The sequence below is a fragment of the Balaenoptera acutorostrata genome, chromosome 6 (genome assembly GCF_949987535.1).
Source record: "Balaenoptera acutorostrata chromosome 6, mBalAcu1.1, whole genome shotgun sequence".
NCBI classification, from domain to species: Eukaryota; Metazoa; Chordata; class Mammalia; order Artiodactyla; family Balaenopteridae; genus Balaenoptera; species Balaenoptera acutorostrata.
Window position 1 is genome coordinate 24,641,559 of NC_080069.1, and position 17,411 is coordinate 24,658,969.

General features: G+C 41.2%; 1 pseudogene; it reads left to right on the plus strand.

Annotated features, from left to right (window-relative positions):
* Positions 1-4,498: 4,498 nt before the first annotated feature.
* LOC130708335 (serine palmitoyltransferase 1-like) overlaps positions 4,499-17,411 on the plus strand; it is a 55,218-nt pseudogene continuing 42,305 nt past the window's right edge.

Genomic DNA, 17,411 nt, shown 5'->3' on the forward strand with positions numbered 1-17,411 from the left:
ACACAGAGAAAGAGGAGAAGACCATGTGAAGATGGAGATAGAAATTAGAGAGATGCAGCCACAAGCCAGGGAATGAATAGAGCCACCAGAACCTGGAAGAAGAAAGGACACATTCTCCCCTAAAGCCTTCAAAGTGAGTACAGCCCTGCAAACAGCTTGATTTTGGATTTTTGACCTCTCAGAATATAAGAAAATAAATTTCTCTTTTTTTTCCTCCCACCCCATTCGTGGTAATTTCTTATGACAGCCCTAGGAAACTAATACAGATTTTGGTACTAGGAAGTGAAGTGCTGCTGTAACAAATACCTAAAACTATGGAAGTGGCTTTGGAATTAGGTAATGGATAGAGGTTGGAAGAATTTTGAGGTGCATGAGAGAAAAAGATTTGAAGAGTCTGCAAGTAGAAATATGGGCTTTAAGGATAATCCTGGTGAGATCTCAGAAGAAAGTGAAGAGCATGGTAGAGAAAATGTCTGTCATCTTAGAGAATGGGGATCCCATCATGACCAGAATGTTAGTAAATATGGATGTTAAAGTCCTTTCTGTTGAGGGCTCAGAAGGAAATGTGGAACATGTTATTAGAAACTAGAGGAAAGGCAATGGTGGTGATACAGTGGCAAAGAACCTAACTGAATTGTGCCCTGTAGCTACGGTGGAAAGCAGAACTTTTAAGTAATGAACTTGGATAATTAGCTGAGGAAACTTCTAAGCAAAGTGTTGAAAGTGTGGTCTGGTTCCTTCATGCCGTTTCTTCAAAAATATGAGAGGAAAGAGGTAAATTGAGGAAGGAACTGTCAGGCAAAAAAGAACACAGCACTTGATGACTTGGGAGGTTCTTGGGTTATCCATATTGCAAAGGATGAAAAAATTAGTAGAGTCACTGTTGGGAAAGTATGCTCTGGAGAGAGGGCCAAGGATGCAGCTGGACAAACTTTTTGTAAAGAGATTAACTATGTGACTCATGGATCCACTCAATCATCTCAGCAGAGCCAGAAGTAGAGACGGGGTTATTCAGACAAGATCTCTGGAGGACTCTCTGTTTATGGCACAGTCTCATGACGTACATGGGAGACCCACAAGGTTTCTGAGAATGTTGTATCAGCAGAAACACGGTCAGCTTGGCCTGAAGGGACAGAGACAGGACAAAGTGAAAGAGTGCTGTTGAATTTCCAGAATTCTGTTGAATTTCCAGAGTTCTACAGGGCTGTTAAAGCTTCTTAGCTATAAGCATATGCTCCCCTTCAAGAAAAATGAAGAATGACTATAAGGGCAGAGCCATGGACTCAAGAGGTAGAAGCTGGAGGTGTAGGAGCAGAGACCTACCAATCTACCATAGGTGCAGAGGCCTATGGAGCTGTGTGCCCAGATGATGTAGCTTCATAACACAGAATTATTCTCAGGTCTTGAAACAAAATGAAACTGGCCCTGCTGGATTGCTAACTTTCTTGGGACTGATGACTCCTTTATTCCTTGCATTTTCTCCCTTTTGGAATGGAAATGTCTATCCTATTCCTGTCCCACCCTTGTATTTTGTATGTGACCTTCTGGCTTTACAGGTCAATAGATGGAGGATTTTGCCGTTGGATGGGTTATACCTAGAGATTCATTCATATCTGATTTAGATGACTTAGATGATGAGATTTTGGACTTTTTGAACTGATTTAGATGAGGGTTGAAACTTGTGGAAATGTTGGAACGGAGCAAATGTATTTTGCATGTGGGACAGATGTGAATTGTGGGCCAGAGATTGGACTGTAGCTGAGATGAATGGTGGGCCCCCAAAGTACATGTCCATGTCATAATCTCTGGAACCTGTGAATATGGTCTTATTTGGAAAAAGTTTCTTTGCAGATATAATTAAATTAAGGCTCTTGAGATGACATCAGCCTGGATTATCAGGATGGGTCCTAAATCCAATGACAAGTGTGTGTAAAGAGACACATATAGGACAGAGAAGATCATGTGAATACAGAGGCAGAGATTGTAGTTGTGCAGTCACAAGCGAAAGAATGCCAGGAGCCACCAGAAGCTGGAAGAGACAAGGAAGGATTATTCCCCAGAGTCTTTGGAGGGAGTGCAGCCCTGTCGACAACTTGATTTTGGACTTCTGGCCTCCAGAACTGTGAGAGAATAAATTTTTGTTGTTTCAAGCCACCCAGTTTCTGATAATTTGTTATGGCAACCTTAGGAAAATAATACAGGGACCATGCAAGAGTGCAAAAGCCTGCAAGGTTCCACAGGGTACCCATTCCAGTGATCTATTGTAGCAGATAACTTCTACATAGCAACCAATCCCAAAGCAGTGGCTTAGGACAATAACAATCATTTGTCTTGCTCACAAATTTTGGGGTTGTCTGAGCTTAGCTAGACATTTTTCACTCAAAGTCTCTCAGGTGGTTGAACCAGAGGGTGATTAGAGCCAGGGTCATCTTGAAGGCAACTTCCCTTACATGTCTGGCACCTGGACTGGTAAGACTCAAACAGCAGGGGGCTGGAGCAGGTGGGGTCACTTCACCATCTCTTTTCCTGTGTATGAGGTACCCACATGATCTCTCCACATGGCAGCAGCAATCTACTGTAGAAGTTGTCACAAGGTACACCCAGATTCAAGCAAAGAGAACATAGACTCTACCTCTTGATGGGTGTGTCAAAGAATTTGCACACAGTACCCTTGACTCAATCTAGAGGAGATGGTGAGGTTCACCCCTTCGAATTGTCTTGCTCTGTGCGGCCAGGAAGCTCCAATATTTTACACCCCAGCAACCATCAGTCACCCACCCAGTAAAGGGCTGCCTGAGAAAACATGTTCTCAGATCCTTCCAGTTCTCCATGAGAGTAGGAAACATGGGTTCTGGCAGCCTGAAGGTAGGCCTCTGAAAATTGCAGGAGCTGGCTGTTGGGAGTGAATGCACCTGGGTGAGGCAGCGTGCGCAAGCATGGTACTGGATCCCAGGGCACCAACACCATCGGGTACATAGTGGCAACTTCATGTGCAGTGCATAGTGCTGGTGCCATTTCACAGAATTTGGGAAAATCAGGATTACTCAGATAAATGGCACTGAGAAAAATGGTTATTCCTTTAGGAAAAAATAAAGGCCCATACCTCTCATCATACAAAAATATAATTTCCAGAATAATTAAAGAGCTAACTATAAACAACAAACTGAAGCATGGGAGGAAAACCTAAGTGTGGTGAAGATGGTCTTTCTAAGCAAGATACAAACCCACAGGCAATAAAGGAACAGACTGACACATTACATAAAAATTAAAATATAGGTATGACAAAAGACAATGTAAACAACTAGACAGAAATTGGGCAAAAATAATTGTCACATATGAAATAGGAAAATATAAGATATTCAGAATGCATAAAGAACTTCCATACATCCATTAGAAAGTGAAAAATAACTAATAGAAAACTGGGCAAAGAATATGAATTGATGATTCACAAACGGACTACAAATGTCAATAAACATATAAGAATAACCATGAATAATTTTACTTTCCAGCAGCAGGGAAAGTAAAATTCAGTGGAGACATTTTATCTCCATTAAATTAAATTGGCCAAAAATTTTAAAAGATTGATAATATCCATCATGAGATAGAGTGTGAATACACTTTCAAACATTTAAAATTGGTTGAGCCATTCTGGAGAGCAGTATGGCAGTATTTATCGACATTAGCGTGCATATTGAGTAAAATTCGACTTCGAGGAAACTTGTCAGATATACCCCAACACGCACAGAAAGACAATAGGGCACATCAATGTTTACTGTAGCATTGTTTGTAACAGGTGAAAAAGTAGAAAAAACCTAAGTGTTCACCAATAGGAAAATGTTTAAATAAAACGGAAAGAGAAATACACATAACAAATTATTCCAATCAATAGGCTTCTTCGTTGATTAAAAACACAAGATTTATAGCCAAAAAAAGAATGGAAGAAAAGCAATTGTAGAACAATATTGTCCCTATGCTCCCGGTTATATTGAAGAATTCCAACCGAAGTGTGTGTGCACACCACGTTGGGATACAGAGGCTCTTGAAGGTTCCACACCAAACTCCTATATGGCTTAACACCTGCAAATCCTTAGGCTAGGCTTTATACACAGTAAGTGCTATATAAGAGTTGTCTATTTTTTTTTACGATAATGCATTCCTGCATTACTTATGTAATTTAAAAGTAAAGAATATGTTTGCGATTGCATTAATAACTCCCTGCACCAAACTGCCTAACAAGCGCGAGGACCATTCATTAAAATCTCTCCATCCTGAGAGCCTAGCACGGGGTCTGGCACATAAGGGCCACGTTGTGAACACCTGCTGCGGGGACCAGCCTGCCGCTTCCCACCCCTCCCCGCACCCAAGCGAGACCTCAAGTTGACCTTCCACCCCGAAACTTTCCTCAGCCAGCGCAGCCACCGGCCGCCCAGTACGCAGGCGCGAGAAGGCGGGGCCCAACTCACGGCAGCCCCGCCTTCCGGGCGTGTCGACGTCACTGGACCGCGCCGCGCAATATCTGACGTGCCTGCGGCCCGCCTTCCGGAAGGAAACCCTGGCGGCTAACTATGGCGACGGTGGCGGAGCAGTGGGTGCTGGTGGAGATGGTCCAGGCGCTCTACGAGGTGAGCTTGGCGGCCCCAGGGGTCCACGACCACACCCAGCCCTGGGGAGGTGGGACGTTTTGTGTGGATTTTTGGTCTGAGGCCTGGGCAGGCCTGGCCCGGTTACGCCCGGACCCCCGGCGTCCCTCGCTGGAAAGGCTCATAGGCGCACCCATTTCCCAGTGGCGGAATGTAGGGAGGCACGGGCGGGAGCCGGAGCCGGGGGTCTCGTATTGCGCTGCTGCGAGCGCGGAGCCCTCTCCAGGTCCTGCCCGGATGCAGGAGAGAGGCTAGTCAAAAACAAGAGTTGGGACTGATGGTAAAACGGAGTGATGAAAGTAGAGTGGAAAATCTCAGTCTGGAGAGGTCCCAGGGAAGACAGGTTCTCGGAACTGTGGAGCAGGGAATAGAGGAAAGAATTGTAATAAGTTGGACTTTGTTTTTGTTGGGACGTGGGGTTAGAAAGGAAGCCGAATGATTTAGGTATGTGAAATAGTTTGTCATTCTTCCCGCCTACGTCCCATCTTCTGTCTTGTAAAGATAAAATTATTTTAGTAAAAATTTAAAGAAAGACCAGTTCGGAGCTTTTTTGAAAGGCCAGCTGTTTCAAGTAGGTAAAATAATATGAAATTTAAATGTCAGTCTTGGAGAATGTTCATTCATTTGACATTTAGTGAGTTTCCATGCACTGTGCAATGGAACTTTCTGCGTGTTCTCTGAGCTGTTCAGTACAGTAGCCCACTAACCACATGTGGCTGTTAAGCACTTGAAACGTGGCTAGTGCAACTGAGGGGCTGAATTTTTCATTTAATTTAATTTAGATGTGTATTGAAATAGTTGAATGATGCTAGTGACTACAGTATTGGACAGCAGAGATCTAGATGCTAGGAATAGTGCAATGAGGGAACCGGTAGAAGTCCCTGTGCTTACAGAGCTTACATTCACTTAAAGTGAATCTGTTTTCTTTTGATAATTTTCTTAAAACTTAATATAGCGTTTACTGGTAAGGGTGATGATGCAAGATGTATTATTGCAAAACCCATCAGGACTTTTTGAAAAAAAAAACAGTTAGGAGAGCAAATAGAGCTTAGGTGATGTCCAACCTTAGGTAGATTATAGTGACTAAGAAGAACCACTAAAATCTATGATTTCTTTCTTAGAAATGAATAATTTCTACTATATGTTGTTGCTGCCTTTTTGAAGACTGCCCTTTGACTATGTAACTTCTCATACCCTGGTATTGACCATGAGTGAGACTTGAGAGAAGGTCTCCTTGATGTAACATTTCCTAGGGAAGAAATGAAGCCACATTTATGATTTTTATTAATTCAGTAGACATTTCAACTTTTCTTAGGATTTCTTTGTGGAGTGGAATGTTTAGTGACTTGGACTTATGTTTGTCAACTATAATCCAATTATTGATAAAACCAAAAGGATTTTTTTAGTCGAGTCCTCATTCTTAAATGAATTATAGTCAGGAGGGATCAGCAAATTTTAAAAATAGTCTTAGATTTCTGGTTTTGCTTCTAATTTCTGTGCACAGTGTATGCAGAATTTGAGGAGTCTTGCTGTGTACCCATACATATGTAACATGTATGTAGTTTTAAAGTTATTTGTCCAATGACCTGAAAGTTTATTTATGAAATAGTCAGCAGTTTCCCTGGTCCCCGCTTCTGAACTTTTTTAACTATCGTGAATCATCATTGCTTTTTTTTTGTCTAATGTTTGAAAATAATTTGTATTTACGTTTCTAAATACCTCTTTTTTTTTAACATCTTTATTGGAGTATAATTGCTTTACAATGGTGTGTTAGTTTCTGCTTTATAACAAAGTGAATCAGCTGTACATGTACATATCTCTTCCCTCTTGCATAAATACCTCTTTTAAATGACTTTTCAATGACAACCTATTGGAATGTAGCACCCGATAACTGACTTATGGAGGTTTAGTTGATACCTGGAATCTTTTATATGCACTTACTGTATCTAGTTGTGTAAGACATAGAAGTCAGCCTGGCTTTTATCCTGGAAATGTTCAGTTGAAAAGAAGACCTGATGTGGATAATTTCATTAAAGTACCTTTGTGGATGTTGACATGGAACACACTACATACTTTCGGGGAACTGTGGTAGAAAAGAGACCTGCTATTTCTTTAAGCACTTATAAAGTCTTTTTTTCTCTGCCACGTTCCAAGGAGAATTTAAAGAGGCCTATTGGGGATACAGGAAATATAGTAAGTTGTGCAAAAGTCTTTGAGAATTATGGAAACTGGTGTCCAAATAATTCTCAATTTATCCATGGTATGTGGGGGTTGTAGAAGGCTTGTGAAGCTGTGAAATGTTTGTTACAGTCATTTCCCACCAGTAAAAATATAAATTACCTGAAGGATCTGATAGTTGATATTGTTTGACTATTGGAATTCTGTGTCAGATTTAATTTTAAAAATTAATTTTATTCCTAAAGATGTTTTTATTCCTAACGCTGCAGTTTTAGAGATTTTTCATGTAGGAGAAATTGCCTTCTGTTAGAAATGGGAAAAGGAATGAGTAGAAATGAAGTGAGCTTTGAAAGTAAATTTTAAGAAGTAATAAATAGGTTAAAGGTCATGGGAGCAGTATATGCAAGTGAATTAAATTTTATGTGCAGGTTTTGCAAATGTTTATTTCACTTCTTGTTTTTGCTTCTGTTTTTGACTGACTCCTAGGCTCCTGCTTATCATCTTATTTTGGAAGGAATTTTAATACTCTGGATAATCAGACTTCTTTTCTCTAAAACTTACAAGTTACAAGAACGATCTGATCTTACAGTCAAGGTAAGAAGTTAAATCTCTATTTTATTATTTGGTGTATGATTATAGTTGCTACATCTTTCGAAAAAGGACTTGTGGTGGCTCAACTATAAATGTTAAAATATTTTCTGGAATGTAAGGAAATCAGGGTAAGCAAAATACGGGGAAGCCAGGGATAAAGTGAATACACAAAGGAGTACCATGTTACAGGCCTTTATACTTTGCTAGGAGTAAACAGCAGCCTGGGAACGTACTAGATGCTGGACGGGAAGCATGGATGCATGCTGCATTTCAAATGTCCGTATACAAGAAAGATTACATGAGTTGCTTGGGAAAAGCACCACTGTTCCTGAAGCCTGAATGAAAGTTTTCCCTGTAGTCTTTATAAAGGAAATTCAGAGTTAGAAAGAATCCTCCCCATCCCACTGCTCTCCACCTTCCCACCCCAAATCAAATTTTGATGTGTTCTGTATGGTAAGGGACCCAGCTCCAGCCCAAGCTAGGCAAACCTTAGGAAGCAGAAGTGTCGAGAGGACTTGCAGTCCTGCCCACTTCGAGTCTGTTAGTATGAGGGACCAAGGGGTTTGTGGCATCCCCTACCTTCTCACGCACGTAGGAACGCTTAGTAACTGTGCCCCAGGTGTGAGAGGAAGAGCAGTTTTGACTGCAGTGTGGTTTCTGTAGCTTGGATTGTTTCCTTATCCGGCCTCTGTAGCAGTGTGCCAGAATACTACTTAGGGATACAGAGACGGTGAGAGATGTTTTCCCACAAAAATGCCTGAAACTTTGGTTCACAAGGCAGCATTGAGTGCGGCACAATGATGGAGCACAGCTCTCTTCTGGAGCATTCACAGAAGGAAGTGCAAGTGGAATGGAATTACAGCAATGTGGCGATTGTTTCCCTGGTTTCACTGGCTGCCCCTGCTGTCCTGATCATTCATATTTGTCATGAGATGGTCAGGCAGTATCCCCCCTAGGGGACAAGGGATATGCAGCAGATGGTTCTTAGGGCAAATAAGTTTTGGAAACCTGGGTAAAGAAGACTAAAGAGGTGTCTCATTGCATGATTTCTTGTAACCTTTAATATGACAGTGGCTATCTGAACTGCTGTTTGGAGAACTGCCCTAAACTTGACCGTAGATCCGCAGCCCCGCCTGTGTTTTATGAATACCGTGTGAGGCGAGTGTGCCATAGGACACACCTCTGATGGTGTCGCAGCAGGATCGGGCTCTCCGGGCCAGAAGCCCTGTCGCTGCTCTTTTCCCTTGGTATTCAGGAACTCCACGTGAATGACCGTGAGGCCATGGAATAGATTTCTAGCCCAGCTTTTTAAGGGGTTGATCATTGCTAATATTCTTAGTTTCAGTTTAAACAAGTCAGTCCACACAAATATGCATTTTAAAAGAAGGATACTGAAACATAATTTTAGGATAACCCTCTAAAAGCAGAACTTACCTAGAGCAAGATTCAGTAATCACTGACATCTTACCCTAAAAGCTGTGGAAGAAAAAAAAACGATATGAGTGTTTCTAAAGCTTAACTTATGGCAGCAAAGAAGAAATGCCCTTCTCAGTTTTATAGGTCTGCAGAGTCTCTTTTTTTATTATTAATTAATTAATTTTATTTTTGGCTGCGTTGGGTCTTCGTTGCTGCGCGTGGGCTTGCTCTAGTTGCAGCGAGCGGGGGCTACTCTTCGTTGAGGTGCGCAGGCTTCTCATTATGGTGGCTTCCGTTGTTGCGGAGCACGGGCTCTAGGTGTGCGGGCTTCAGTAGTTGTGGCAGGCAGGCTCAGTAGCTGTGGCTCACGCGCTATAGAGTACAGCCTCAGTGGTTGTGGTGCACGGGCTTAGTTGCTCTGCAGCATGTGGAATCTTCCCGGACCAGGGCTTGAACCCATATCCCCTGCATTGGCAAGCGGATTCTTAACCACTGCACCACCAAGGAAGTCCCCTGCAGAGACTCTTGAATACCAGGCAATCTTGAGTTGATTCTCAAATCTGTCTCTGTGGTAGCAAGTGGACAGTATGCATGATACATACTTCAGGCTTGTTCAGGCTGCTGTTCTGTGCAGTCATTGGCAGAAATAGATGAGGAATTTATTGGCTGATTTATTCAGCCAGCATTTTTGAGTGCCTGAGCATCAGGTGAATAAGCTCCTAGCCATGCCCTAAAATTGCCTATTCTAGGATTGCCTATTCTCTATTTCTATTGGAGAAAAGTGCACAGAAGCATTTAACAGGAGTGTGAAAATAGAAGTATTGAGAGTGGGCCTATGTAAGGCAAGAATTACTGTGGCTGTCATGTTCATCAGGTGCCTCATCTCATCCTGTACATCCAGACTACATTTTCAAAATTACATTGTTTTCTAGTTCAAGAAAGGATAAGAAACTCAAAATAGTCAAAATACTTGGAATGCATGAAATAACAGGTAAAAGGAATAAAGTGGTTTTTTATGAGAAATTTCCAAACAACTAAATCCTATTACAATAATTATTATAAGAGAGTCTTTTGGTATATTTCAGTTACTTCTGAATCCTTGCCAATGGCTTGTAGAAACAGTGCTTTGTAGTCTAGTTGATCCCTTCCTGTGACAGTCATGCCTGTAAGAACTTAAGGCATGGCTGTCTGTCATATCTTGCAGTAGAGGCTGAGCTCCCTTACCTGCAGTCATGCCTCTCACCTTTGTGTTATAGACTTTTTGTTTTATCATCAGTAGCAGTTATACTTCCTACTTCCCACAGTGAAAAATCCTGAACATAGAAATACAGTTTTTAAGAAATTTCCAGTCAGCCACAAAGCTTCATGGAAAAAGAGCCTTTAGCCTGAGATAAGGAAAGAGGTGAGGGGTTAAGTGCACAAAACTCAATAGTGATTCTGTGTCATTTCCAGGCACAGCAGCTGGACGTGTGTGTCTAGCAGTGTGTTCATTATGATGGTTCCATTACAACAAACAGCTTAGATACCGCTAGAGTTGCTGTCCAGTAATTAGCACTGCACTGTATTTTAACTGCTTTTCTCCTGTAGGAAAAGGAAGAATTGATTGAAGAGTGGCAACCAGAACCTCTTGTTCCTCCTGTCTCAAAAGACCATCCTGCTCTCAACTACAACATCGTTTCAGGGTAAATTGTTTTTGCTAGTCAAGGGCTTATATTTGGATTCCTGTAGGAAACCAAAGTATACAGTGGTTTATATAGTATTCCTTTTTTAACTGAAATAAGATTTTTAGAAATTTCTGGAGATCAGAAACTGCTTTTTAATAGTCTCCAATTTGGGTTTCTGAGTTTGTCCCTTTTTAAAAATATATATATATATATATATTTTTTAAAGTAATACACACATGTAATATTTCAAATGGGAAGACAGTTAAAATGAAAAACAGCATTCCTACTTTTTCCCACCTGGATTGTTTCTGATTTTAGATCTGTTGAAGGTTACCTTCATAGCTAGATATTAGCAGTATGCTTACACTACTGTTTCTTGATTGATTAATGATAGGCAGTGCCTGTTGACTTTCACAATATGAATTATGAAACTTCAGCTCACTTATGCTACCTACCTCCTGGCTTCCAATGTTTTATTTATTTTTATTTTTATTTCTTAAATTTAAGTATACAGAAAATATCAGGCACATATGTATCTGCCACCCAGAAGTAATAGGTGTTAACATTTTGCTCTCTTTACTTTAAATCTATTTTTTAAAAGAAATAAAACATTAGAAATGCAGTTGACCCTTGAACAGTATGGGGGTTAGGGGCCCTGACCCTCTGGGCAGTCAAAAACCTGCATATAAATTAGAGTCAGCCCTCCAGATACGCAGTTCCTCCAGATATGTGGTTCTACATCCATGGATTCAAGCAACTGTGGATCATGTAGTACAGTAGTATCTACTGTTGAAAAAATCTGTGTATAAGTGGACCTGCACAGTTCAAACCCATGTTGTTCAGGGGTCAAGTGTATCACTAAAGAAATCCCTTCCCATCTATCACTTACTCTTGCCTCCCAGGCAAGATAACCACCATCTTGAAGTTGGTAGATGTTTTTCCTTTGCTTATATTTATACTTTTGCCACAGCATGCCTGTTGCCATGAAAGTGTTTAGTATTCTATTTAAAAATATGATGTAGGATAGTCTCCTGAGTATGTCCTTCTACTTCTGGTCTGATCTGAGAGAGGCTTGTATTCTTCACTTTCGTGAATTTCTTTGGTCTCATGAAAGTTTTACTTGTCCTGAAATCAGACTTACCAATCATTAATGTTATGGTTATAAAATCCTTCCTACCACAAAGGTCTAATTTGCCTGTTTTCCATATGACAGTTAGTTGTCCCAACATTATTAGTTGAATAGTCCATTTTTTACCTACTGATTGGAAATTTCCCTTCTTTCATATGTCAAGTTCCCTTATAAAGGATCTGTTTCTGGCTTTATTTCTATTCTTTTGGTATATTTATCTCTCCCTGTGCCAGAACCTCGCTTATACCACAGCTTAATAATAGGCCTTGACTAGAGTGAGTCCTTCACCTCCTTGTTCTTCACAATTGTCTAGGCTATCCTTGACTCTTCACTATGAGTTTAGGTTTAGCTGCTCAGATTTGACCAGAAAATGGGTTTGGGTTTGTGACTAGTAATGCATTGAATTTATGGATTAATTTGGAGAGAATTGGTATATTGCTAATACTGAATCTCTTCACCACGTACCTTGTGTGTCACTTGTATACTTAGGTCTTTTATGTCTCTGAGAGAAGTTACATAACGTTCTTCATAAAGATTTTGCTTACCTTTTTTTTCCCTACTTTTTATTTGGAAATAATAGTAGATTCACATGCAGTTGTAAGAAATAATACAGAGAGATTTCATATACCCTTCATCAGTTTCCCCCAATGGTAACATCTTGCTTAACTATAGTACAGTATCACAACCAGGAAATTAACATTGCATATCTTTTAATAGCTTCGTCTCTGGGTTCCAAAGAGTTTTCACTTCTGTCATGAGGCATCATTTTCTTCTTGTTTCTGTGTTATTGCATTGGCTAGGATACCTACCATGCAGTGTTGAATAGGAGTGGTAACAAGGGCCTCTGTATCTTGTTCCGGATGGCTTTTAAGGGATAACCTGTATGGTGTTATAGGCCTTCCTTTCTCTTCCTAGTTTGCTAAGGGAACTTTTTGTTAGTTTTAAAGTCAGTGTTAAATTTTATTAATTTTTTTTTTTATTTATTGAGATGGTTGTGACTTTTCTCCTCTAATCCATTGCTATATTAAATTGTGCTGATCGATGTTTTTTACATTAATTAAGCATATACATAAATTTTTATGAGAAAAATTGCAAGCAACCATGCCACTCATCCTCACCCCAGATCTCAGCTCTGTAGACTTGCAGAAAGATGGGAGATTTACTCTCCGGAAAGGCTAAATATCAATTGAAAGTCCTAAGAATGTGTGAGGAGGCGGGTGCCATTCTCGAACAGAAAGCAAGTATATAGTGAATAATGGGATGCTAATCCCGTTTCCTCCAACGCAGCTTTCAGAACGTTGGCAACCAGATTTATATCCTCATATACACCTCACTGGAGGATTCCTCTCTGGTGAAACTCAAAGTCAAGAGAATAAAAACAGAAAATTTTGAGTTTGGGGTCTCCACAGATGAATAAACAAGTCTGTGTCTCATTATCATAGAGTGAAGCCCACCATTTACAAAGAAGCCAAGCCCATTTACACAGTGCTTGCAATTAGCATTTCAGTGTCTTACTCTTAAAAATGTGTGGACAACCTTAAATTATGGTCCATTGATTTTCAACAGAATGCTGAGACAATTCAGTAGGGAAAGAATACTCTTTTTAACAGATTGTGATGGGACAACGGGATATACACATGTAAAAGAATGATGATGGACCCTGACCTCACACCATGTGTAAAAATTAGCTCAAAATTAATCATGGGCTTAAATTTAAGAGCAAAAACTATAAGTTCTTAGTTTAGAAGAAAGAAAACAAAAGAGTAAATCTTCATAATCTTGGATTGGCCAGAGATTTTTAGATACGACACAAAAGCACAAGCAGCAAAAGAAAAAATAGACAAACTGGACTTCATTAAAATTAAAAAACATTTGTGCTTCAAAGTCCACTACTAGAGAAATGATACAAAACCCCACAAAATGGAAGAAAATATTTTCAAGTCATATATTTGTTAAGGGGCTAGTATCCAAAATATTAAATATATAAAAAGAACTCTTACAACTCAGTGATAAATCCTATTTAAGCATGACTATTTGGTTAATTTTTATTAATTGTTGTATTTTTTTTTTTTTTTGCTAATATTTGGTATTTTTAGCATCAGTATTGAAAAATGAGTTTAGTCTTTTTCTTTTCCCTTACTGTGCTGGCCCAGCTTTGGTATCAGAGGTATATTAGTCTTATAGTTTTCGTGGCAACATTATTTGTGTTTGTTCTGTTGAGCATAGATTTTTAATCATGAATTTAATGTCTTCAGTGAGTTTTTTTTTTTTTTTTTTTTTTTAAGGATTTTCTTTTTAATTAATTTATTTATTTATTTTTGTCTGTATTGGGTCTTCAGTTCGTGCGAGGGCTTTCTCCAGTTGCGGCAAGCGGGGGCCACTCTTCATCGCGGTGCGGGGACCGCTCTTCATCGCGGTGCGCGGGCCTTTCTCCATCGCGGCCCCTCCCGTTGCGGGGCACAGGCTCCAGATGCGCAGGCTCAGCAATTGTGGCTCACGGGCCCAGCTGCTCCGTGGCATGTGGGATCTTCCCAGACCAGGGCTCGAACCCGTGTCCCCTGCATTAGCAGGCAGATTCTCAACCACTGCGCCACCAGGGAAGCCCTTCAGTGAGTTTTTAAAGCTGTTCATATTTCCTTTTTGAGTACGTTTTTGTTACTGCCATTTAGTAATTGTTCATTTCTTCTTTTGTTTTCAAATGCATTGGCATGAAGTAGTTCATAGAAGTAGTTCATGAAGTAGTTCATAGTAGCTCCTTTCATATTACTTCTTCTGCCCTGGGTCCTGGAGTGTTTGAGATTTTGTGTGCAGTCTCTGTTTCCCACAGCACTCTGGCTCTCCCTAGAGGAAGCTCCACTGACCTTCAAAACCAAATGTTTGGGACTTCCCTGGTGGTCCAGTACGAATCCACCTTACAGTGCAGGGGACCCGGGTTCAATCTCTGGTCAGGGAACTAAGATCCCCCATGCAGTGTTGCAACTAAGCCCATGCACCAAAACTACACCGAGCCCACGCGCCTCAACTAGAGAGCCCACGTGCTGCCAACTACAGAGCCCATGCGCTCTGGAACCCCTGCGCCACAACTACAGAGCCCACACACCCCAGAGCCTGCGCGCCACAACTAGAGAAGAGAAAATCTGCACACCACAACTTGAGAGAAGCCCACGTGCCACAACGAAAAATCCCGCATGCCTCAATGAAGATCCCGCATGCCTCAACTAAGACCTGGTGCAGCCAAAAATAAATAAAATAAGTAAATAAATAATAAATTAAAAAAACAAACGCAAATGTTTTGGGGGTTCATCTTCCTGGTGCAGGACATCCAGGCTGGGGAACCTCTTGTCGGGCTCAGACCCCTCACTCCTTGGGAAGGGCTTCTGCAATTGTAATTATTCTCCCATTTGTGGATCACCTACCTGCGGGTATCGGTCTTGACTATACCATGTCTGCACCTCGCCTACCCATCTCATTGTGATTCCTTCTTTATATCTTTAGTTGTGGAAGATTTTGTCTGCTAGTCTTCAGGTCATTCTTATTGATAGCTGCTCTGTAAATAGTTGTAATTTTGGTGTGCCCATGGGAGGAGGTGAGCTCAGGGTCTTCCTAGTCTGCCATCTTGGCCACTCCCAATGCAATAAATTATTATTTATTTATTTATTTTTGGCTCCGTTGGGCCTTCATTGGTGCACGTGGGCTTTCTCTAGTTGTGGCAAGTAGGGACTACTCTTCGTTGTGGTGCACAGGCTTCTTGCTGTGGTGGCTTCTCTTGTTGAGGGCTCTAGGCGCACAGGCTTCAGTAGTTGCAGCATGTGGGCTCAGTAGTTGCAGCACACGGGCCCTAGAGCGTGCAGCTTCAGTAGTTGCGGTGCGTGGGCTCAGTAGTTGTGGCTCGAAGGCTCTAGAGTGCAGGCTCAGTAGTTGTGGAGCACGGGCTTAGTTGTTCTGTGGCATGCGGGATCTTCCCCGACCAGGGATCAAACCTGTGTCCTCTGCATTGGCAGGTGCATTCTTAACCACTGCGCTACCAGAGAAGTCCCAATAAATTATTTTTTAATTAAGGTGTGTACATTGTTTTTTAGACATAATGCTGCTGTACACTTAATAGACTACAGTATGGAGTAAACATAACTTACATGCACTGGGAAACCAAAAAATTCATGTGGTTCTCTTGATTGCTATACTTGCTTCATTGCGGTGGTCTGGAACCGACCCCGCAGTATCTCTGAGGTGTTCCTGTATACACAATTTTCTTGAGTTCTGGATTCTTTCAGTCGTCCGGTTGTCTGTTCTCCCTCAAGTGCCAAACCTGTTGTTAATGGGGGTCTGTAGTATTAGTTTATTTCTGGTAAAGCACCATTGTCCTATTTCTAAGTTCACTTATGTGATTACTGACTCTCACTAATAGTGTGGTTGTGGGTTTTGGCTGGGAAGGGTTTTATTTTCCCTCCTTTGACTCTTCTGAAGCCTTGTTGTGGAGATGTCTTTCTGTATCGGTTTTATTTGCCTCTGTGAGCAACTTTGAAGTGTCTTCAGCTCCAGTATTCCTGTGTTAAGTGCCCTGTCTGGCTTACTGCTGCAAGCCTGCGTGGGGCACAGGTGCTAGCCTTCCACTTCTCGTGGAAACTGTTTTCCTTTCCTGCCCCATGTGCTAGGCAGAAACAAGGTGTCTGCATCCCTACGTCATGCTGGCAGCTTATCGACTCTGGTCAGGGGCTTTGGGTGTACTTATTCCTGATAGTTTGATTTCTCTGTGTGTCACAGTTTTTGTAGAATGGCCTCAACTTTCACAGCAGCAACCGTTAGTACAGACTTGTCTACGTGGATATTTTGCTTTTTCATCTTTTTGTGGGTGCCAACACCTCCACATCAGGGAGGACTTACGAAACTAAAGAAGTCCTGGGAAGTGGGAAACTCAATAACAGTGGATTATTTGAAAGAGAAGAAGCTCTTGAAGCAATAGGAAAAAAGAAGAAAATATGTAATGAACACCTCTTACAAAGACAAGTTGAGAGATGAAGAAATTGAGGCTTATGCAGGCCAGGTAACATCCCTGAGTTTCTGAAGTGGTCAGTAGCCATAATACTGACGGGACCTGCCTGACTCCACAACCATGTTCTTTTCACCGAGTCTTGTGTGAGTTCATCTGCTTTTGTGAATTTACTTCAAGTAGTCATTCTTTTCCTTCCCTGGTTTCCCAGCATCTTTCGTTATTTTTCTCATAGAAAACCAGTTCTGTTAAAACATACCAGTGAGAGTGGTGTTCCCCCGTCTTTTCTGACCACAGTGCATTTTACAGAGCAGCCCAGTGCACAGAGCAATGCATGTGTAGAACAGTTCCGTGCCACCGTCCTTTCCCTGGCCCTGTTGGTGCATTTCCATTCCATCCTATTCTTATGGTTTACTTTAGGTGAAATAGGCTGGCTGTGACTAAGTGAATTGATCTCACAACCCTTTAATAGCTCATGTCCCATAGTTTGGCCAGTGTTTTTGAAGCATGACTTAAAGCTAGAGTATTTGTCAGCAGAGGACATAATAGGTTGTCTCCTCAAGAGCCCATCTCTTGTCTCAGCTGAACTCAATCCATGCTTCTCCTATGCAACTGGCCACTCTATTTTCCCCCCTTTTTGGATGAGGGGGATTCCTTTTAAATGGTATTCCAGCATTAACTTTAGAAATTGGGAACAGCGCTTACTTATTCTTTTGGTGGCTTCCTGTAGGTAACATGTAATTTTTTTTAATATTTATTTATTTTTATTTATTTATTTATTTTGGCTACGCCGGGTCTTAGTTGCT